Genomic DNA, 24981 nt, shown 5'->3' with positions numbered 1-24981 from the left:
GCTCTCAGCTTCCTGTCAGGCTGCCAGGTGGGCTGCTAAGGAGGCAAATGGGTAAGATGACAGGAAACCAAACAGAGTTCCAGTGCAATTTCATCAAACTTGAACCATCTTCTCAAAATGAATCAGCAATTTTTTACAAACAAATGTTTAGTACACATTTTTCTGAGCAGCTCTAGCCATAAGAGAAAGTAATAGGGGAAGGTAAGTCTTGCATAAAACTGAACAAATCAGAAGCAATTCATTCTTAACTATGGGTTCTGATTTATTCATTTTCAGTGGATGTATGCAGGAAGCCAACAGGCTTCTTAATCAAATGTCTTGTCTGGATGACGGCTGCAGGGCTAGTATGAAGGACAAACATATGAAACGGGGAACTAAAAATACCCTTCAGCAGTACTCAGATAATTCTGAAAACAGCAATATTTTTATGTAGGATAGTGACAGTACAAAAATGACTATTTACACATTTCAAAAACCTGGAAAAAACTAAGGACAGATTATATGACTATACTTCACATTCTCATCTGCCATCATTTAATCATATTCCTACCAGGAATAAATTATTTATCACACTGTAATAAATTCCATCGCTTCTCAGAATGTCATAGCCTTTGTCTACATCACACATGGACTCAGGATGTACTAAGCAAGAAAACCCAGGTCTTTGATCTCTCAAGCTGAAGAATTCCCTTTAGCAGTGGCTGTTGCTGTGGAGGTATAGATTACTTAGCCATTAGAATGTAAGACTCTGATTCAGCTAGGTACTTAAACATGTGCCTAACTTTTAACATGTGAGTTGTCTTGTTGACTTCAATGTACAACTCACATCCTTAAAGTTAAGCATGTGCTGAAGTACCTTGTTGAATTGGGACCTGAGCTTTTTGGTATCATCAAACTGTTAGTTGCATGCCTTTCGCACTCTTGCTACTAAACAAATAATAATATTGCATTTCTCACATTCAGAGCACATGGTATCTTCTTGGGCCGGACGCTAACAGGAAACTTGATCATATACATTTATCATGTCTGATATGGCATCAACTGATCTCATGCAGCGCTCATGAGCTGCATGTTCATGCTACATGTTTTGCCCAGTTACGCTCACTTTCTCATTGCGATTCAGTGGTTCACAGGAAGTCAAATGAGTTGGTGATGGCACAACGCTTCACTCTTCTCAATTATTCCATGCACTGGCTGCACGGCACTTGACATTCAAACTGGGTGAGAGCTCAACATCTTAAAAAAAACCCAGAGGCTCTGATTGAGCTAAAAGAAAATCTCCTTTAACTAATTTGAAATAATATTAGGAGACCTATCTTCTATGGGCCAGCTGCTGGAGGGCAATGTGCTCCCCTGCCCTTGTTGAGGGATGACGTTCCATGCAACTGGGGAGCACATTATACATAGATCCAAACCAGTACAGTGCATCATAGTATGATGTGACCTGTGATTATTTTTAATTAATTAATCTTGAGTTTATTACACATTGGGTGCTAAATGCCTAGTAGAATATAAACATTGCCAAACTTATACGAAAATACAAAATAACAAAAACTAAGTAAAACAAAAGAACTGCCGTACTGGGTCAGACCAATGGTCCAACTAGCTCAGTATTCTGTCTCCAACAGTGGCCAGTACCAGAGATTCAAGTGAATTGTACAGAAAAGGTCAGTTGGAGCAATCCACTTCTGTCATCCCCTCCCAGCTTCAGGTCATCAGAGGTTTAGGGTCGCCCCGATCGTAAAGTTGCATCCTTGACCACCTTGGCTAATAGCCATTGATGGAACTATCTCTACCATGAACTTATCTAGATCTTTTTTGTGAACTGAGTTATGCTTTTGGCCTTCACAGGATCCTATAGGTAGTGAGTTCCACATGTCAACTGCATTGTCTGAAAACTTCCTCTTCCTTGTATTAAACCTGCCGACTGTTAATTTTATCGGGTAACCCCTGGTTTCTGAATTGTGGGAAAGGGTAAGTAACACTTCTCTATCCACATTTTCCATGCCATTCATGATTTTATAGACCTCTCTCATATCACCCCTTACTCATCTCTTTTGTCTAAGCTGATTTCTAAGCTGTTTTTAGTCTCTCCTCATATGGAAGCCATTCCATATCCTTGATCATCTTTGTTACCCTTCTCTGAAGCTTTTCCAGTTTAGTTCTGCTATATATGTTTTGAGATGGGGTGACTAGAACTGAACACAGTATTCCATATGTGGGTGCACCATGGATTTATACAGTGGCATTATGAGATTTTCTTTCCCTTTCCTAGTAGTTCCTAACATTCTGTTAGCTTTTTTGATCGCTGTTGCGCATTCAGCTGAAAGTTTCTGAGAACTATCCATGGTGACTCCAAGATTTCTTTCTTGAGTGGTAACAGCAAATTTAGAACCCACCATTATATGTGTAGTTGGGATTATTTTTTTCCACTGTGCATTACTTTGCACTTGTCAGCATTGAATTTCATCTGCCATTTTGTTGTCTAGTCACCCACTGTTGTGAAATCCTCTTGTAACTCTTTGCAATCAGCTTTGGACTTAAATATCTTGAATAATGTTGTATCATCTGCAAAATTTGTCACTTCACTCTTCACTCCATTTTCCATATCATTAATGAATATATTGAACAGCATAGGTCCCAGTACAGATCTTTAGGGCACCCTGCTGTTCACCTCTCTCCATGTAATCTATCAGAAGACCTTCTCTGTTATCCCATGTCTACTTACTTTCCTTAAGAGACTGGTGTGGGACCTTGTCGAAGGCTTTCTGAAAATCCAAGTACACTATATGGACTGAATTACCCTTACCTTTACAAAAGCCATGTTGACTCTTCTCCAACATATTATGTTTATCTATGTATCTTATCATTCTGTTCTCTATTATAGTTTCTATCAATTTGCCTGGTACTGAAGTTAGGCATCAGCCTGTAATTGCTGTGATCGCCTCTGGAGCCCTTTTTAAAAATCAGCTTATGTTAGCTACCTTCCAGTCATCTGGTACAGAAGTTTGTTTCAGTGATAGTTACGTAACACAGCTAATAGTTCCGCAATTTCATATTTGAGTTCATTCAGAACTCTTGGGTGAATACCCTCTGGTCTTGGTGACTTATTACTGTTTAATTTATTATTTTTCCCCTAAAACTTCTATTGACACATCAGTGGGAGTTCAGATTTGTCACCCAAATAGGATAGCTCTGAAATGAAAACCAATGCAAAGAATTCATTTCATTTCTCTGCAATGGCCTTGGCTTCCTTGAGTGCTCCTTTAAAACCTTGGTTATCTAGTGGGCCCACTGCCTGTTTATGCAGGCTTCCTGCTTCTGATGTACTAAAAAAGAAATTCTTACTGTTAGTTTTTGTGTCTTGGCTGCAACATGATAACTTATGCAGGTAAATAGTCAGTTACCCATCCACACACCTGCCACCTGTTGCCTAAAACAACAACCTTTGAAAACATCCAAAGTTTATCTGATCCTGAGAGCTGCTTCACTTGCGCTGACTTTAATGGGAGTCGAGGGGTGCTCAGCACCTCTTGTTCTCATTACCTTTCAAGATCAAGTCTTAACTGACTAACATGCTCTTGGATACGTCTGTTAGTCTATAAGGTGCCACAGGACTCTTTGCCGCTTTTAAAGATCCAGACTAACACAGCTACCCCTCTGATACATGCTCTTGGATGTAATACATTTAATGTAAATATGGTATTTTATGTAAGATTTTGAACTGTTTAGTTACAAATAATGAGCCATCTGTTTGACTTAGCTCCTAGTGGTGATCTGTAAACAAAAGTAGTAAAGTAGTCTATTTCTGTCATGCTCCTAATTAAGATTTTACAGTAGAATGAGAGATTCTTATGTATTCTCCTGCTATATTGACTGTTTTAAAACTCTTTGTTTCTTTGAATATTGAATGTGGCATAAAAACATATTCTGTTCTTCAGAACAAAGAAGTGACAGTAATGCACACATTACACAGAGGTTGCACATGTCAATTTTCAAAAAGAAAGCCAAAGATTCATCAGTAGTGGACTAAAACATACGCGATATCAAATCGCCTGCAGTGTTTAAAGGAGGAATCCTAACTTTAAACAAATGTTTGCTAGTTCACTCACCCTTAATTAGTTTTTATCCACTAAAGCCATAAAACACAGTCACTCATTGACAGAATGTGAAAAGAAACAAATTGGTTAATTGAGGAGTGCAATGTGCTGCATATTTCCTCTGCAAGAGTCACAACCACTACTCCCTAGACAAAAACACAATCATTGTGAATTGCACGCAGAACGATTGCTGGGTAATCTGCAAGTAAATTTTGTGTGCTTCTCTAGCAAGGGTTACAGCAAACAGCCTATTGTTCAGGGGAGGCTTCCAATATATGTTTCTTTCATGTACTTCCTCCCCACCCCCTACACACACCAATTTCCACAGTCTATGTGTTTGAAAGCCTCTGGATTTAGGTGACAGATGTTCTTGTTCCCTCGCTAATATCCCCCTCCCCCAAAGCTCTTTTTAGGCCCTAACTCTTCATCTCTCTCTGTCATTTCCAGGATTTTAAAAGCGAAAAATGAGGCTATCTGAAGGAATTACTTCACAAATTCCACTAGGCTGCAACAGCTGTCTTTTATCCCAGACTAGGAGGATTCATCCAGATACCCAGTCTCCAGCTGCTTAGTTGTTACTTTATTCTGCTAAATTCCCACTGTCTTTTGAGTTTCCATGGGATTACCAGCTCACCACAACTTGCTCTTCCCAATAGTAGACTCAAGCAGCCTGAAGTTCAGAAAGCTCTACTTGGTGTTTCTCATTCCCCTTTTTTGTGAACCCAGTCAGACAGCAGAGATGTAGCCTTGCTGTATGGAAACTGAGCTTTTTCCCTAACACTCACCTTGTCTGTCGATGTGGGGAGAGAGTTTATGATAGTGCAGTCAAACTACAATGCAAAACCATTAAAAGGACAACCGTTTCCAATCGTCACTATGCAGCACTATCTGTCTCCTAAAATAAATATAGGAAAATATATTATTATTTTATTTGATTAATATCAGCTACCACTCTTTGGTATCTGTTGACAAAAGTTAACTGTGTAATGGTGACTAGAGCTGGTCAAAAATTTTCTGCTGAAGCATTTTTGATGGAAAATTTGTTGCTGCTTTGCAGGTACATCAGGGGAAAAAAACAAGCTTGTTTATACCTGTGCTTTTTGCCAACCTGTCATGATGGTATATACTATCACTGCTTATTATTAATGGCATAAATACTTACAGCACTTTGTATCTTCAGAGCTCTTTACAAATGTTTAAGGTTGAATGAATGGGGCACTTAAGTAGCTTATTGTCCCATGAATGCAGTGTTTTCACACAGATAAATGCATGCATGCACAAATTTAGAAGAAAACTTATCTTTAAGTGTCATAAGTCTGCCTTCATGTATACAAAATACATTTTAATAGCCTCAGTATTGGTTATATCCACATATGTTCCCCAGCTGCCTATGAAAAACTCAAAAGTTCAAGTTGTACAGTAAAGTCATGAGGGGCCCCCTGCTGAATGTTACCTTAAAATAACCCAACGTGAATAAACTAAAACAGACCTGGAAACTGCATTCATACTAATGTGCACCCCTATCTCCCTACCCCAGAAAACCCTTATCAGCCTTTAAGAATTGACTGGGTACCTCTACTGTACTCTACTCTTTTGCCCCTGATTGGGGCTAGGTGGGATAGCTGGGGTCTGCTGCATCATGACAGACTTTAGTCATTTTACAGTGAGTGTAATGTACTCTACTGTAGTCTGAAGGGAGTCAAAATGAAATTATATTAAAAATGCTCTGTCCAGATGTACAGAAGATTTTTTTCCCTCTGAATTGAGACTGCCAAAGTTCAAGCATGGGAAAGTATATCAACCTTGCAAAGGGGCCTCATTTGCTTTTTTCCTTCTGGAATGCATGGGCAAACGTCCTAACTGACACAGAAATGTATTCCATTAAATTTCATTAAAAAGGCACACTCAAGCAAAGTTAGAGACACTAGAGTATGGGATTGAAGTAACTTTAAAATATGGGTCTAATCTGAAAAATGACTACATATAACTGTGACTAGGTACAACTTTGTTATTCCGCAGATTTGTCCCTTCTGTGTATTCAGAGCCATATCTGCTCACTTTTGTAATTAAAACAAGTATGTACTACTTTAGTCCTATTAAAGTAGTAGGCCCAACCTAGGAGAGAAATAATCAAATCCATTTATTTCCTTTTATACCATCACTGGAATTGTTCATTAAGACTATATGCTCTATGGGGGCAGGGATTGTCTCTTTTTATTACAGGTGTACATTATGTACAGCACCTAGTACAACAGGGCCTGGATCCCTTATTGGGACAACACCTAGAGTCACTAAACACCCTCAGTTCCTGTTGAAGAGTCAATGGGAGTGAACTCTTTGGGAATGGGGGTTGAGACTGCTGAGAAACTCCAGCAGCTTGCAGGAGTGAGTCCCAAACAGTTACCCCTGTGCAATCTCATTGATATTACCATAGTTGCACAAGTGTAACTAGAGAAAGAATTTGGTCTGCAAAGCCTTGGCTGCTGGTGATGATGCGTGAGAAGGAAAGAATGCTACACAACTGTCAGATGGGAGGTAGAGTTTGTAGGTGTACTTGGAAAAAAAACATCTCCTTTACTTTTTGATTGAGTCCACATTTTCAGGAAGACAATGATTTACAATAATCAAGGAACTCCCCCATCATGGCCTTTTTTGAGATTTGCTGTTTAAGGACATTTTAAATTTAGCAAGAGCTCTGGGATAATCCACAAGACCTAAGTAAACCAGAATTAATAAACCAACAAAAGATTCTTACTGGGTTTTTTAAGATCAAAGGATGAAATAGAAGGTTAATGTAAATATGATCTTAAAAAAAAGAGAGAGAGGTAAATAAAAAAAGAACAGTTAATCTAGGGGCTGGTCACACCTGTTCTGCAGGGCTCACTCCTACTTCTTGGGCTTTGCCTGTTCAGTTCAGATTTGCATTGCCGTAATACATAATTCCCTCACTTTGGAATGTTCAGTAATTGTTTTATTGCCTTAAAGTTTCTTATTGTGGAATTTCAGTGTCTCACAAGGATTAAGATCAGCAGAAGAATTTAAAGGGACTTTCAGATGGTCATTTTTATGCCCATGTTTAGTTAATTTAAAAAGTGTCTTTATAAAACATTACTTTGTTCCATATAAAATGTTTTTGTTAACAACCTAACACTTTTTTAAAAGGTATAACATTAAAACACGCACGCAATAGTAGAAAAAATGACTCATGTTGGTTATGAAGGGTTTACTATGTGGCCCTTTCATAGTTAAGGTTGCAGCTGTTTGTTTCTACCCTGATTTCAACTTCCTGTAATATCCACACACAAAAGTTAGTGCAACCTCATCGTTGTTACCTCTGGGATAGAATGAGTCTGGGAAATTTGAAGTCAGTTGGACAAGTGCTTCCTGATTTACAGCTACAGGCAAGAATTTGATTGGTTAAAACTAGAGTCCATATTATGTGCTTCTAATGTATGGAAATGATGACAGACCCATAACTTCATTGTGGCTGCTGGATGCCGCTATGTGTGTGTAGAAGCACCGAGAGCCAGGTCAATTGATTTTTGAATACTTTTAACTTCCAGATGAAAGCTTGAGCAGGTTTTTCTGATGCATTTTCTGTTTTCCACACTGATCTTTGCAACCCAAACAGCAGCATGTAGTTTGCACTAGTTGTCACATCCCAGCAGGCTAGAGCATGATGATGTCAACTTGCTAGTCCATACAAACCAGCAAATATCTTAATGAAACTAACCTAATGCTTGAAAAATTGCAAAATACCTTCAAAAGCTACTTGCAATAGAGAAGAAAAGCCCTAAGGAGATTTGAAAGTGGAGGCCAGGTTTCTAAGGTTAAAAAACAGCTACTAAAAAGGCTTTTATAAAATGTGAGTTTTTAAAAACGCTAAATTGCAAAGCAAAAATCAAAACTGAGCTCAGTGTAAATTTCTCTTTCAATGCACTCCAAGCTACTGAGAAATAAGGAGTTATTCAGCAAGGAAATCCTGAACTCGTTGTATAAAGTATCTTTTTTTTCTTTGCAAAATGCACAAGTAATGTCCTGGTTTATATTCTAAAAGTTTAGTAAGTCCCACCACTCACTGCTTTAAGCCCAGTGCTTAGCAGTCATGAGGGATAGCTCCTTACCTGTTACTCATACAGTTCACCTTTCCCCTCCATCTCCCCCAGCACAGCTCCGCCTCATAAAAGTCATAATGTTGCCCTCTGTGTTGTAGCTTTTGCAGTAATATTGTAGATTGGCAACTAGTGCCTGTGGTAGGGTGACCAAATGTCCCGATTTTATAGGGACAGTCCCAATTTTTGGGTCTTTTTCTTGTATAGGCTCCTATTACCCCCATACCCTGTCCCGATTTTTCACATTTGCTGTCTGGTCACCCCAGCCTGCAGGCCAAAACAAAAAACCCCACACAGGGGAGCAAGATTCCTTTTCACCTTTATAGTAATGTGTCCAGTTTTTTATTTTAAAACAGACAGGCTTCTGGTGAGCTCTTAATTCAATGGCTTGTGTTTTTCCTGTTAGTAAGCACCCAACTGATAAACGGACATTGCTTCTTTAGGAAATTATGTTGTTGGGGGGAGCCTGCATGTGTGTGTTAATATGCGGGGTTCTTGCAAAGCTGATTGATAGCCTCTCTCTCAACAAACATCACATGAGCTTTTATAAGAGAAGCTGCAGTTCAGAAACAGGCTTTACTGTACAGTTAAATGTCCTCTGCGGGTGGGGGCAGGACCCAGGACGCCAATTGCAATCATTTGAAATAGCAGAACTACCCCGATTTCTTCACTGTTTATAATTCTTAAAACTTTAAAGGTTTTCTTCGTATTAAGGTTTTTGTCTCCCTCCTCCACACAAAATATTTGTTTGCTTGCAAGAGAAAAAACAGTCCAATTCACAATCAGTAATTTACACTAGGGAACTGATTGGGGAAATGTGTATTTGAACAGGACACATTAAGCTTGCTAACATGGGTGTAAATCCTGAATAGGGTTGCCAATTTTCTACTTGCACAAAACCAAACACCCTTGCCCCGCCCCTCCTCAGAGGCCCTGCCCATGCCCCACCCATCCCCGCTAACTCCATCATCCTCGCCCTCTATCACTCACTCTCCCCACCCTCACTCCCTCGCTCATTTTCAACAGGCTAGCTCAGGGGGCTGTTGTGTGGGAGGGGTTGAGGGCTCCAGCTTGGGGCTCTGGGATTGGGCCAGAAATGAGGAATTTGGAGTGCGGGAGGGGGCTCCAGGCTGAGGCAGTGGGTTGGGGTGTGAGAGGGGGTGAGTCCCGGCTGGGGGTGCGGGGTTTAGAAGGATGCTCCAAGCTGGGATCAAGGGGTTTGGAGGGTGGGAGGGGGATCAAGGCTGCGGCAGGGGGTTGAGATGCAGGGGGGGCGGGGTGAGAACTCCAGTTGGGGATGCAGGCTCTTGGGTGGGGCTGGGGATGAGGGGTTTGGGGTGCAGGAGGATGCTCTGGGCTGAGATCAAGGGGTTTGGAGTGCAGGAGGGGGCTCCGTGCTGGGGCAGGGGATTAGTGTGTGTGGTGGGGTAAGGGCTCCGGCTGGGGGTTCAGACTGGGGATGAGGATTTGGGATGTAGGAGGGTGCTCCAGGATGGAACCGAGGGGTTCGGAGGGTGGGAGACGGATCAGGGCTGGGGCAGGGGGTCAGGGTGTGGGGGGGAATCTCAGGGGTGCAGGCTCCCTCAAGCAGCTCCCAGAAGCAGCAGAAAGTCCCACCTCCAGCTCCTACGCGGAGTCACGGCTAGGTGGCTCTGTGCACTGCCCCATCTGCAGCTCCCATTGGCTGTGGTTCCTGGGAGCCACACAGCGTAGTAGCTAACAGGGAGCCTGGCAGCCCTGCTGCGCGGAGCCGCCAACCAGGCAGTCAATGGCCAGGATCCCTTTTTTGAGCAGGTGTTTCAGTCAAAAACCGGACACCTAGTCACCCTAATCCTGAATCAGTGGAGTTACGCTAGTGAGATCAAAAGCAGGTCAATCCAGATTTGCCAACACTAGGGGCTTTTCAGTTCTTCCTATGGTCTGTGGGGGGAAGAACCCTTGTCTATGGGTAAATCCTTGTCTAATAGGTGGCCCCTTCCTATTACCCTGCTTCTTGGGAAAGGCAGCCAATCAGAACCAGTTGCAGTCCTATTGTTTAAATTATTACATTTGAAGGTAATGCTTGTGTGAGGTGGGGTCTACGTGGGCAGGGCCTGGCTGTCAGTGGTTAGGCTCCTTGATCCCTACTGTGGTGCACACTAGTACAAACCAAGAGTACAGCATTTTATGTCACTCTAAGTGACCCTGCCCTCATACTGCTCCTAGAGAATATTGCATAGGTCCAAGTAGAAATGTCTGAAGAAATATATAATCACAGAGAGTCTGTGATTCCTTTGCAATCTTTTCCCAGTCAAAGTGAAAATGGCTGTCCATGGATTGCACTAGTAATAGCTGCTATAGACTGGTTTCAGAGTAACAGCCGTGTTAGTCTGTATTCGCAAAAAGAAAAGGAGTACTTGTGGCGCCTTAGAGACTAACCAATTTATTTGAGCATGAGCTTTCGTGAGCTACAGCTCACTTCATCGGATGCATACTGTGGAAAGTGTGGAAGATCTTATATACACACAAAGCATGAAACAATACCTCCTCCCACCCCACTCTCCTGCTGGTAATAGCTTATCTAAAGTGATCACTCTCCTTACAATGACAGGTTTCAGAGTAGCAGCCGTGTTAGTCTGTATTTGCAAAAAGAAAAGGAGGACCTGTGGCACCTTAGAGACTAACCAATTTATTAGTCTCTAAGGTGCCACAAGTCCTCCTTTTCTCTCCTTACAATGTGTTTGATAATCAAGTTGGGCCATTTCCAGCACAAATCCAGGTTTTCTCATCCCCCCCCCCCCCCCCCCACACACACAGACTCACTCTCCTCTGGAAATTTACAGTTTGAAATAAGCATTGACAGCCAAATTCATTTTTAAGCCTCTCTTAGGGGAGCCTTTGTGTGTTTTTTAGAGGAGTTGTTGGAATCCCTCTGTGAAGTAATAAACAAAACGTTAGTGCAACAACTACACAATCATTCGCTATCTTCCTTTCTCTGTAGTGAAGTATTACTGGACTGAATATTTCCGTTTCCTTTTCCCCAGAAAAGAAATGATACACGTGTGCTACTTTCTGTGTTTTAATGGAAGAAGGCTAAACTGGAATTTGTTCCACCTTCAGTTGCAGCAGCAGACAATGGCAAGGAGACAAAAGGATCAAATGACAAATAATTGAGTAGTAGCGGGGGGTAGGGAGTGAGGGTAAAGAGGCCTTGAAAGACAGTGAGGGTTTTGATAAGCCTGCTTGAAGAGTTTTGTCTTTTACATTACTGAACAACTGAGATTGTGTTTGGAGGGCATCAAGCAGTTCCAGGCCATTTAGATGGCCTTGATGCACTCTCACTCAGCAGGAGGTAAATACACAGCTCTTTACATCCAAACACCCTTGATTCAGGCACCCTTTATCCACTGAGTGTGCTGGCTGTCACTGCTGGCTTTCTGAAAGCTAAGAGGAGTGTAAAGTCTCATGCTATTAACCCGCTTGAGAAAATATGTCTGAATGGATGTTCTTTCCCTCATTAATAAGACCACTTAGGCACTGCTTCTACACTTCAGTTATATTTATGCTTTGGATGAATAGAGGACATCATTTTGAATAGGCAGCCTGACTTATTTTGCAAGCTCAAACAAATGCACCGAGAAGTCTGACTTTCTTAGTTCTGACCTTGGGATTTAAAAGCACCACATATTTGTCGAGTGGCTGTAATATTTTAAAAATGCTGTATCACTGCAGCGGCAAAGAAAGGCTGGTGTGTTTTTAAGTTGCTATGGTATCTGAAAGCTGCAGACCATTAGTCAGGTGACAGTTTGCACCTAGATACCAGTGTGATCGATACTCTATAAATACCTGAGAGAGGGGGAGAGGAAAGATGGATTGATGGAAATAGCCTGATCCCAAGTGGCACTGAACATCTATTATGCCCATTAAAATCAAGAAGAGTAAATATTAAAGCAATTTCATTACAGCTGAGTAATCAACACAATAACAGAAGACTCGAATAAGGTACATGCTGCTTATTTTTTCATTTTCAATTTATTTGCTAATATATTAGGCAACTGATATCCAGTGCAGTAGGGGCACAGGTACTTTGTGCTGCAATGTACTGAATTACCACAGAGGAATAATGGTCCAATGGTCAAGGTGCTAGCCTGGATCTGAGAAGTCTTGCAGGAACTTTGGAGGATAGGATAGAATTCAAAATGACCTTGTCAAACTGTAGAATTGGTCTGAATTCAACAAAATGAAAGGCTAATATTCTGGGGTGTATTAACAGGTATGTCTTTTGTAAGACACGGGAGGTAACTGTCCCTACTCTACTCGGCACTTGGAAGGCAACATCTGGGGCTGTTGAGGGCACCACACTTTAGGTAAGATGTGGACAAATTGGAGAAAATCTAAAGGGAAAAAAAATAAAATGTTTAGAAAAGCTGACCTATAAGGAATGGTTAAAAAAGTTGGCATGTTTAGTCTTGAGAAAAGAAGACCGAGGGGGAGACCTGATAAGTCTTCAAAATATGTTAAGGGATGCTGTAAAGACAGCTGTGATCAATTGTCCGCCATATCCCCTGAAGGTAGGACAAATAGTAATGGGCTTACTCTTCATCAAGGGAGATTTAGGTTAGATATTAAAAAATATTTCTAACTATAAGGATAGTTAAGCTCTGGAATAGGCCTCCAAGGGAGGTTGTGGGATCCTCATCACTGGAGGTTTCTAAGAACAGGTTGGACAAACATCTTTCAGTGATGGTCTAGGTTTACTTGGTCCAACCTCAGAGCAAGGGTCTGGACTTTGTGACTTCCACCCCTACATATATATGATTAACTAGCTAATACACTAGGTCATAGGCAACCTGTACCATAATAAGGAAGCTGTATGCAAATCAACACTATAAAGTAAGCAACAGAAGACACTTTCAAAGGGTGATTATCAGAAGAGTCTGTTCTTTCTTCATTTCCCCACTGGAAGAAAAGTTGGCACCCAAAATATTTATCATTAAAGTAAAAAAAAAAAACAAAAAACCTAATTCAGATATTTCAAGATTCCCAGAAACACATGCATATTAATGATGTCAACAAATGGGAAAAATAATGCCTATGTCATGGTTAAAAATGTAAAAGTCAGTTTTTTTAAAAAAAATGTACCACATCCCTGAAGAGGAAAATCTTTAATAAAAGGCTCTTTTCCCACAAATTGTGAATTATACCTGCTATGTACAAATCATTAATTTACTATTATACACCTGCTTTTTATGCATCAAAGGGAATGCTGAGCCCACATCACCAGAAATGGGCTCAGTACTCTGGAACCTATGCCAATCCAGTGTTACTGACCATTTTCTTGCTGTTGTCATTTTAAATATATTGCTTTACTAAACAGCTGGAAGAACTGTTAAGCTAAATTATTCACCTTCTAGCAACAGAGGGCAAAATTCTGCTCTGCTCTTAGTTGCATTGGTCAGTGCAATTATGTCATATTTATATTGGGGAAATAGCCTGATCTTTTTTCATGTACGGCATGAGCAGGGTGACCATATTTCCGAAAGGGAAAATGGGACACTGCACAGGGCTGGCCCAAGCCACTTGCCTGAGACCTGCCAGCCCCCTGAGTGAGGCTGTTGCTGCTCACCCAAACCTTGCCTGTCCCCCAACTGAGCCTGCCTCCCCACCAGGAGGGAATGGCATCGCTGTTCACCCCCTTTCATGTTCCTCCACACTGCACTCCACTTTTTTGACATATGCCCACTTTTGCCAAAAAAGTTGGGGTGGCTAGGACAGGGCTTAAAAAAGAGACTGTCCCAGCCAAAACAGGACGTATGGTCACCCTAGGCATGAGGGTTAATAGCATGAAACAACTCCATATTTATAGAACTAAAACTTGCTATTTATTAAGAATACTATTTGCACAGATGCTGCAATTGCAACTAGGTTTCTAGCCATGTGTGCACAGACAGCCTTCCTGGTGCCTCTTTCAAACTCTTCCCTCCCACACATTTTGCTCCTCCCTCAGAGTTCCATCCAGATTGGTACATCTTTCCTTTTAAGAATTTTTGTTATTGTCATTTTTTGTGCAAACATTTGCTGAGTGGCTGAGGCCAGAGATTACTAATACATATCTCACACTAGTGACATGGCCTGGACTGTCAACCCATTGCAGACCATCAGGCCTTGTAGTACTTCATGTATATTGTTTTTTGTACCAGTCTCTCACTTCTTGTTTGTGTTATTGCTGTTGGTGTGGGAATTGCTTCCATCCTTTTGGTGCCTTCATTTTGTTGGGGGTTTCCTGTTAGTCCTCTGTATTACTCAGATATCTTGTTCCGTCTGACTCTCCTATGTCAGGCCATCTGATGGCTGAGGTGCTTTCTATGTCCTCCTAGTCCTGGACTTGACTCTACCTGTTTGGGTGTGCTGGTTGTCTGCTGCTACTCTGCAGTTGTCTTTGGTTTCATCTCCCCTACTGTCCTGAGTCTGTAGCTATCTGATATGGCTTGTGTCCCAATTCAGCTTGGTCTCTTGCCTTTGCCATTGCCTTTTGTGGCTATTTGATGGTTGGAACCAGATCTGCCACCTGTGTATAGTGGCCTCAGGACCTTGGCTCCTTTGTTGTAGTGGACTGCCTCCTGACCATGACACTTTCTCTGGGCTTGTCCACACAAACATTTAGTTCACAAGAAGCTGGTATATGACTCTACTCTGAAGTAGCATAGTGTGTCAAGTAAGTCATACCACACAAAATGTGCCTCCAGTTTCTTGATCACAGTTCCCATCTGTGATCCTCCACATTGTCCATCTCCAAGAAACTGGAGTAGAAATCTACTGTGATCCTGTAATTCCTGTCATTAAAAGTCAACAGCTCTGTTATGACCTTCTCACAGGGGTCGGCTGGGATTTCACAAGGGTGTAGCATCTCTGTTGGCAAACACTATACTCTTTACATACCTGTGGCAAATTGCCAGCACTACTATGATGGGGTTTCTCTTTTGGGGGGCAGGGGTGGCTCAGGGCACCATTTCTTGCCCCTAAACTGGGTATTAACTGCTCCACTAGTGTCCTTGAGGAGGGGAGGGACCCCGGCCTGCCCTCTACTCCAGGTTCCAGCCCAGGGGCCCTAGGGATAGTGGTAAACCACTTGAGCTAGCAGTTCCTTCCCCTGGGCTACTTCCCTTTCCTGCCCTTCTGCTTGTGGGGCTTCCTGCCCTCCCTCTGCACAAACCAGGTGTCCCTTTACCTAGGGTCTTGGTCTTCTTAGCCCACCACAGCACTTCTCCAAACTCTCCTCTGCTCCCCTCCAAACTACTCTCTGCTCCAACACCAAACCACTCTGCTTCAACTTCTCCTCTTATCTGATTGAAGCAGGGGGGGGTTATAAGGAGACTGGCTTCAGGTGCTCTAACTGGCCTCAGGTGCTTTAATTAATCTATAGCAAACTTTCTTCCCTCTACAGGGAATAAGGCTCCGTTCTAACATTCTCCTGCTGCCCTCTGGCCATGCTGTATCACAATACCTCACACTGTTCCATGTTCTCAGTGGGGAATTCATGCCTGACCAGTGGATACACTCCCTGTCTTTTCTCAGGCATGCTTCTATCCTCAGGTGTAATGCACGTAATGCCAGCTTTTACATCTGCTGGGATCACTGCTCAGTCCTTAAAAAAACACTGTCTTGCACACACACAACTCATCTCTTACAGGATAGAGAGGGGGTAACCTCCTATGGCACATACACCTTTCTGGCCAGCCCAGGAGTAGGAATTGTTTTACTGCTTGTAGCACCCCCTCTTTTCTGTGTTTTGTTAGATTGTCTGGATCCTTCCATCAGAGGTGCAAAGGTATTGTAACTTGTTGACTTTATCTCCCGTTCTACAGAGCCATTTGTGTTGTATTCTGGAAGGGATGCTCTGCTCAGTGTATCTGCCACCAGTAATGACTGTCCTGGGAAGTACTTTATGTTCACCTCACAGCACTGGAATCTTCATAAAAATGTGTTGTAATTATTTGGGGGCACTCAGCAGTGGCTTTGTCACAATATTTTCTAATGGTTTGTGATCAGACTGCGTGTCTACCTTGTACCCAGAGGTGACCTGATGGAATCATTCAGTTCCAAATTGTTCAGCTCCTTTACTATCCAACCATATCTGCTTTCTGCATCTGCCAGGGCTCTACTAGCAAATGCTATGGGCTGCTGGCTTTGCATGAGCGTTGCTCCGAGGCCTTCTTTGAAGACATCACGCTTAAGCTTCACCAGCTCCACAGGTTAGTAATACTTTACAAAGGGTGCCTTGAAGATGGTTTTCTTTACTTTTTAAAATGCCTGGTCTTGAGTCTCTGACTATTCCCATGCTGCATCATTATGTGTTAACTGTCTCAAGAGTTCACATACTGCTGATAGGGTGGTGCGGAATCTCGAAAGATAGTTGGCCATCCCTATTAATTGCTCAGCTCCCTTCACATTCTTTGGTCTGGGCATTTCCTTAATGGGTCTCAGTTTCTCGGGGTCCAGCTGGGGTCCCTCAGAAGTCAACAGATATCTGACGAAGGAGAGTTTAGTTCTCTTCAGCTCCAGCGTGTCTGCATTCAGCCTAATAGTCCACTCCTGGCACCTGTCCAGGAGTTGTCACAACTTGGTCTCATGGTCCAGGATTGCCTGTTTGTTGACATTTCCTTCTTCTTCAATAAGAATGTCATCAGCTACTATCTTGATGCCTAGGAGTCCCTCTAGTGACTGGTTCAGTTTACAGAGGAAGACCTCTGGGCCCCAGCTGATGCCCAGAGGCATTCATACCTAGCAGTTCCTGCCAAAAGGTGTGGCAAAGGTGGTCAGGTGGCTGGATGGCTCCTCTAGCTCAGTATCCCAAACCTGATCTTAGCACTCTACTTAAGAGTTTGCTATTTATTAAGTACACTAACTAGTCATAAAGGGTGAGCAGTAGAGAGGGGGTTTGCATGACTCGAGACACAGAAATGTACATTTACTAATATCACAATCAGAAAACAAAGACTTGAAAGCAATTCAGAGGCAACTCTTTCACAACACCCCAGGAAGACATCTAGTTGTGTTTTACATTAAAATTATCCTGAATTATCTTTATGACATTCTGAAAATGTTTGTAAAACAACAAAAGGTTAATTTAATGTATATAAATTGTAAACTATGGGTAATATTGAGCCCCACAGACCCTGACCCAAAATTTCTCTGTCAACAGCCAAATCAATCTTTTTATTTCACTTCAGCTCCTGCTCATAATAAAGAATGTTGGAAATGAAATGGAGGGGGAAGATCGGTAGTGTTCCCTATAATATTACTATTTTTAATATATAGAAAATTAATAGACAAATAAACCATCACGAACAAATGAACCACAACAAATTTGCCTGAACAATGTCCCTGCTCTATGAAGATATAGAAGACTGTTTTACACTGTAAAATGCTGTAAGATAAAGCAGATGAAACCCCAACACTATTGTATAAAGGTCAGAGCAGCATAAATGCCAATGGAACTGTAAACTGCAATTTATTTCTACATTTAACGTAAACTGAATACTGTCTTGCTTCCTCACAGTATTGTCAGAATGTTCACAGGCTTATTTTCTGTTTATCTCAAACGCAGCAGCCACAACCTAGGCCTGCATCTATTCTCATGAAAAGAAAAATGCTATTGGTCATAGGGAGGATTTGAATGTCATTACTTTCTCCTTGTGATTTACTGGTGCATATTGTTTAAGATGCAGTTAAGGCCAAACCAGCAACCAAAGTGCATCTGAATTCATTTCCAGCTCCTTTAAGCAGTGACTTGCATTTGCTTTTAATAGTATTACCACATATGCCTCATTTAGCCTCCAGTTAAAGAGGCCATGTCACCGTATAACAGTACAGTGCAAGTGTACATTTTTTCTTTATAAATGTGCAGGGAAAGGAACATTTATGGGGGCCAAATCTCTGGGTTCAGTCCTGCAAGTTGCTGAGCAGTGGGTGTTCAGAACACTCATCTTATCCACAAGAAGGTGTTCAGCTCCTTCTAGCACTGTGCCAAATCCTCAGCTGGTTTAAACTGGTGACTGAACTAGAGGTCATCTTTGACACTTCTGAAGGGTGGCAAGTGGTGACTTCAGTGGAGCTATGCTAATTTACACCAGCTGAGAATCTGGCCCTATGGCATTACATTGGTGGCTTGTTCTACAAGTCAACAGAAAGTCAATGGGAGCTAGATCAGACATTTAAAGAATTTGTTTTAGACACAACTTGTCACTTGTTAGATGTGCCATACCTGGTTCAGCTCCCAGTGGTTCTCAAACTTCATTGCACCACGACCCCCTTCTAACAACAAAAATTACTACATGACCCCAGGAGGGAAGACTGAAACCTGAACCTGCCTGAGTCCCACTGCCCCAGCCATTGTGGGTGGGTGGGGGGGGGGGGTTGAGCTGAAACCTGAGCCCTGCCGTCCCGGCGAGGGGGCCAAAGCCAAAGCCCAAAGGCTTCAGCAGTGAGTGGGGGGCCTGTAACCTGAGCCCTGCCACCCAGGGATGAAGCTCTCAGACTTCGGCTTCAGTCCTGGACAATGGGGTTCAAGCTTCAGCTTTGGCCCTGAGTGGTCGGCCTTGGGCCTGAGCAAGTCTAATGCCAGCCCTGGTGACCCCATTAAAACAGGGTTGCGACGTACTTTGGGGTCCTAACCCACAATCTGAGAACCACTGAGCTAGGGCAATCACAGCAACATACATACAAGTCACTGTCAACAGAAAACTGTTTACTCAGACTCTTAACAGAAGTCATTCTTTCCCACCCCACATTTTAGGTCCCCCTATCCTGCTGCCACTGAAGTCAATGGCAAAATTTCCAATTACTGCGATGAAGCAGGACTGGGCCCACAGTGCCATCTGCCCCTACTTTTTATTATTATTATTATTTCCACCCATCTATTCTACACTCCTTTCTCTTCCTTTATTATCAGATGTTCTTATCTACTCTAACCACTAGGTGTTGTCATGATTATTCATATCAGTAATACAGATGCATCAATGCCATATTTCTCATTTCTGATCTACAGTGGCTCTGCACCCTCAGAGGTGTGACAAATAATCACACTTTCACATTTCACTGTGAATTCAGAAGAGACCTAATTTTTGTGAACAAATGTGTCTATTTTTAACTGAAAACATTTTTTCCGTGAAGACTTGAAATTTTTTTCAGTATCTCATAGGTTAGCAACCTAATTATTTTTAATGCTTTTTTTTAAAGGGGAAATTTTAGAGGCATAAAAATATAGGAACAAAATTTCTCAAAGAATGCTCTGCAGTTTTACAGAGAATACAGTGATTATGCTATTGATGCAACATGTTATATCAAGTCACACTGGTCTATCCTATAGAGTAGTTTAACATGACATGAACTGATATAGCTTAAACAATCAATATGGCACAAACATAGCTTAAATGTATATCTGCTGCTCTCCCAGATCTCCGAAGGAAACTTCCCAGAGACTACCTGTCTCAATTTCATTACTAGGAAATCTGAACACACTAGGTAAATTGGTATATAACCATAATATCTTCAAACTGTCTAATACAACCCCACAGTTGGACAATTATCTGTGTTTTATTTGGGGGAAATCCAATGAGCTTCTTAGTTCTAGATTAAAGTGCATTTTTAAGATGTGAATGCAGGGTGTTCAGTTTGGCACTGCCAATAGGTCCGGAAGCCACTAACTTGCAGTATTCAGAGTAGCAGCCATGTTAGTCTGTATTCGTAATGTTGAGGTTCATAAGCGGTACAGTGGTCCTGTAAAAAGGTTCCTCTCATCTTGTAAATTGAATTAGTCCCTATGTCTCTGTAGGCCATAATGATATCAATGTGTTTTTTGCTGTCCTCTGTGTATATTGCTGTTTTACATCTCAGAAAAGATAACTTTATTATGAGACTGCATGAGCATGGCATTTCCCACACTTACAGTGTTTTGCCAACTTGCAGGAAAGATCTGTAAACCTGCCAGGATAACACATCACACAAGGACATTAGCCTACATAAGCACAGATTGGATCAATCTTTCTTAAAAAGAAACACACACAAGTCCACCCACACTCACACCCACAAACTCACTTTCTTTTTAGTAGATCTCTTAGTCATGTAACATTGAAATTCGCTGCCTGATTGTTGCTATCATTTCTGCTTTGCTGCTGAGGACTGGTTACTGTTTGATCTAACCAGGCTAATTTGTATTTTTTGCAACAATAAGGGCAGTAGAACCCTGAGTAATGGGAATTGCAGATATTTCCCCCCAGTGCTTATCACCCATTAGGTTTACTATTCTAATGTGTGCATCAGTAGCATGTATGAAGAAGCGACACATTACCCCTTTTGATTCTTTTTATTACAGAAGTCATAAGTGAGGCTGAGAGTCAGATGATGCCATTTAACTTGTGAAGTAATGGATGCTGCCACCTTTCTCCACAGTGCGTAATAGGACTCCTGATGGAATAAGGTATTTAAATCAGTGGGGCTATTCACAAAGTAAGATACTAAACAGCATGAGTAAGAGTGGCAAAATATGGTCCCAAATGAAACCACATTCATGGCCAGGTTCTGCCATCTTTCCTCTTGTTGAATAGCACCATCCTCCACTAGGGGTCCCATTAGAATATCCTCAGAGAAGGGTACTGCTCAGTGTGGGTAAGGATGCAGAATGTGACCCTTTTCTTGTATACTGTGTTGCTTAAAGCTTTTAAGCCTGAATCTCCAATCTCAATCCAGATAGATTTTATCCTTTCCTGTAAAATAGTAATGCCAAAATACCAACAATAGTCCCAACTGTTTGTTGTTTTGGAAAGCCTACTGTGAGCACAGCTGTGTCAAACCAACTGCAATATTTAACAAAATGTGTGACAGACCTGAAACCATTAATATTTTAAATTGCAGTACAAGGTGAACTTTGTGGCAGAAGATCCCAGTGACACTGAAAAGGTTTAGCTATCCTCTTAATTTAACAACTATGTGGGATTTCCAGATTTTTAGGTGAAACAATCTATTTTATTGCTGTACAAGAACATTTTCATAGTCAGCACAATGGTGCAAAATCCTATCCTGGTGGTTTAACAATTTTGCAGGCTTTGCTAAAGTTTTGTGTAGAACCACAATAGACAGTTTCTTACAACAAAAACTGCCGGTCTGATCAAGTGAAAATGTAACCTTGCTTTGGTCCTGCTTAGTCACATTGGACTAACATCCAAAGAAAAGAGGGCAAATTATACCCTATAGGAGGCCTTGTACCCCATTCCACCATCACTGCTACTTTGGGGCCTATTTTTGTCTTTTTGGAGGCCCCAATTAGCTAGAAGTAAGTCTGGGAATTGTTTGAACAATACTCCTAGCAATAATTATATTGGAATTCGAAAAGGTTCAGAAAAGGGCAACAAAAATTATTAGGGCTATGAAACGGCTTCCATATGAGGAGAGATTAATAAGACTGGGACATTTCAGCTTGGAAAAGAGACAACTAAGGTGGGGAGAGGTCTATAATATCATGACTGGTGTGGAAAAGTAAATTAGGAAGTGTTATTTATTCCTTCTCATAACACAAAAACTAGGGGTCACCAAACAAAATGTAAAGGCAGAAGGCTTTAAAACAAACAAAAGGAAGTATTTTTTTCACACAATGCACAGTCAACCCGTGGAACTCCTTGCCAGAGGATGTTGTGAAGGCCAAGACTATAACAGGGTTCAAAAAAGAACTAGATACATTCATGGAGGATAGGTCCATCAATGGCTATTAGCCAGCATGGGCAGGAATAGTGTCCTTAGTCTCTGTTTGCCAGAAGCTGGGCATGGGCGACGGGGTGGATCACTTGATGACTACTTGTTCTGTTCATTCCCTCTAGCACTTGGTATTGCCCACTGTCAGAAGACAGGATACTGGGCCTTTGGTCTGACCCAGTATGGCCATTCTTATGTTCTTAATTACAGGATTGCTGCAATAAAGCTTAGATTGAAGTTTTCCCACCTCTTCAGGTCTTAAACCATATCTTCTAATGTATTTGTACAGCACCTAGCACAATGGAATCTCAATCCTGATTAGGACCTTATGTTCCCACTGCAATACCACTAATTATTAATTAAGTGGCTTCCAGAAACTTTAGTGTGGTGTATTGAAAACTGTGTTAAAATGAGAAACTATGATTTTAATTTGTGAAGGCTTTCTTGGTTCTGCTTGTAGGCTAGGGGGCTCTGTAGTAAAGTGTTATGCCTCTCTGTTTTAGGGAACAGCCTGCTTTGACTCACTAAAAGTTTTTGGGTTCTTGTGTGTTGTTGTTCTGAATCTAAGGAATAAAGTAGTGATACATTTCAACCCCTCAGCAGAGTATTTTATGTTTTTATCTATCTTCTGTGTGTGTGTGTGTGCTGTGAACATACCATTATAGTACAGTTAATTTCTAGATAGGTCACTTGCCAAAATATTGCTGTGGCCATGAATCCACAAGGGATTTTCAGCTTCTGAGAGAACAAGATAGGGCCTAGGAAGGTGGCATAAGACTACTGCAAGGACTGTTTTATTTCTCTGTTGCTGGAGTGGCCTGGTCCTCACACAACCTCTCAACTTGGCCATTGTTGGTGAGAGATTCCTTTTGCAAAATTGTACCACAACTTCTGCAAAAACAGTGAAGCATTCCTTTGTTGCCTACATCACAAACATTTTCAAATGAGCCAATGGGCTAAATTCTTCTGTGAAATCCAGGCAGGCAATATCAGTTGCAGAAGTATCCCATGTATTGACCAGTTCCCAAGTATTATAGCTTGTATGCTGACTGCCACTTCAGAAGACTGTGTGGTGCACCATTCCAGATGTTCCCACAGGCGAGAGGGTCTTACCTCATCTGGCAGATTTTTTTTCACACCACTCTAGTGCTTCCACACTGCCCCTTAAGTAATCCTCATTCTTTCAAGGGCTCTCTTCAATCTCCTGGAACTTCAAACCTGCCTATCCTAGTATAGGGATGCTCTTTTACGCAATATGGTAATGCCATTTCTTTACTCTCTCCTAGGTCAGGCTAATTAGTCCTTCTCTGGCATTGGGGTAAGTGGAGGATGAGCATTACAGCCCCAATGGTCATTCCCAACCAGTGTTTTTTCAGAAGGAACTTAATAAGGACATAAGCTATGATTCTAACTGTGCTCCAGATTCTCTTCCAATTTCTACTATAGCAGTTTTGTGAAAAGAGTGACCATTTATTTAAAAGATAAAATTTTAAATAAATAAAAGCAAAGGTCAGCTGAAGAATTTTGGCTAAACCTTAAGCCACCACTTCAGGGAATAAAGAGAAAATGACCTCCTTTACTGCAAAGAGACTGCTGAAATCTTGCCAAGACTCAAAACATTCCGATGATTGGTTAACTGCCAAAAAATTGTTATTCATCAAATGCCTAGTGTATACAAGCTTGTAGACCTATTACAGGTCTTAATGAAGTATAATAAAGACCTTTACATTGCAGAATGCAGAGGAAGAGGCTTGCCCCACCAAATCCTTTTGTTTTAGCTGAATTGGACAAGATAAGAGAATCAACTGGCTTCTTTTGGACTGAGTGACTGACTAACACTGTTCATGCACCTAGAAGGTATTTGCCATTCAGGCAAGGTATTTATCGCATTAGAGTTGAGTGTGTTGTCACTGTAGACTCCACTACAGTGTTTTGGAGGTGGAATTTAGTGGAAGCTCAAAAAGTGTTTTGTCCAGTGACAACACACCCCACCTTTGAAACGCCAAGTTGAAAACATTAAATCAACAGGAAAAATGCTCATTGGCTAACATCCTGAGGTCATGCTTCTAAAAGTGGCATCTTTCAATTAATCCTTTCATGGGTTTCATATGCAGCACACTTACTGAATAATGCCCAATTTAATAACCGCAGACATGTCAGGCTAAATTCTGATCTGAATTATACTGATATAAATCCTCTTAAATCAGTTCAATTACTATGGATTTTCACCAAGGCAAGAGGAAATCAGAATATGAAGTACAATGAAAGTTTGCTGAACTATTGTGTCTTTAGCATTTGCGTGGTGGCTGGGCAATATCCTAACCCCATTGAAGTCAATGGCAAAGTGGCTATTGACTTCAGTGAGGCCAGGATTCCAGGAGTGTATGTAACAATGCATTATTTCTAGTGCCTTTCCATCTACCAGGGAAGCCATTGCCTGTTTAGTGTTGCCCCTCAGCCAGTATTTAATCAGCACAGTCAGTATTTGTACTGCAAATCTAGTACAGAGATTCCCCTACAAACAAGAGGGAATACTTTGTAGCCCACATATTTTATTGCTACTGTCTGGTATTTTTCAGTACTTCTCCTTTGAAAAGCGGCAACCCTACTTATCAAATTGGATAATTTTTTGAGACACATGTTCAGCTTTCTGGCCTAGTTTTAAGTTTATAGTAGATTAGCCTGGCAGGTCAGGAAGTCCAATGCAAATACTTGAACCGGCAAAATGTGAATCTTTTATTTCCCTTGTTGGGATTTAGCAGACTGAGACTGACCCCTAGTGATGTGTTGTGAATCTGGGTAATCAGAGTAATTTTTGTTCTTCTCTAGTGATTTTAGTTTGTTGTCAGATCTCCAAATAAACCAAAAAGGGAGTTTCATGACATGCCTCATTAATATGCCTAGCTTCTACAGTTAGGGTAGAAAGCGAATTGTTACAAGAAAGAAAATTCTATTAATTGTACACTTCTTGGACTATTGTAGCCACATGTTTGCAGCTGCTGGGTTCTTTCTCTGCCTCTTCTCTGCATGCCAGCCACCAGCAA

General features: G+C 41.5%; 1 long non-coding RNA gene across 1 annotated transcript in view; it reads left to right on the top strand.

Annotated features, from left to right (window-relative positions):
* The window catches only part of LOC311520076, a 141337-nt gene extending 117593 nt beyond the window's left edge, over nt 1-23744 (top strand). The window contains exons 4-6 of the long non-coding RNA XR_014711473.1: nt 16346-16443; nt 20565-20669; nt 23672-23744. This is a non-coding gene — a long non-coding RNA (uncharacterized lncRNA). The remainder of the gene's footprint in view (nt 1-16345; nt 16444-20564; nt 20670-23671) is intronic.
* Nucleotides 23745-24981: the final 1237 nt, after the last annotated feature.

Source organism: Lepidochelys olivacea, assembly GCF_965140295.1.
Source record: "Lepidochelys olivacea isolate rLepOli2 genome assembly, chromosome: 4".
Lineage (NCBI taxonomy): Eukaryota > Metazoa > Chordata > Testudines > Cheloniidae > Lepidochelys > Lepidochelys olivacea.
Note: the sequence above shows the minus strand (reverse complement) of the source record. Positions and strands in the feature narration are given on the sequence as shown.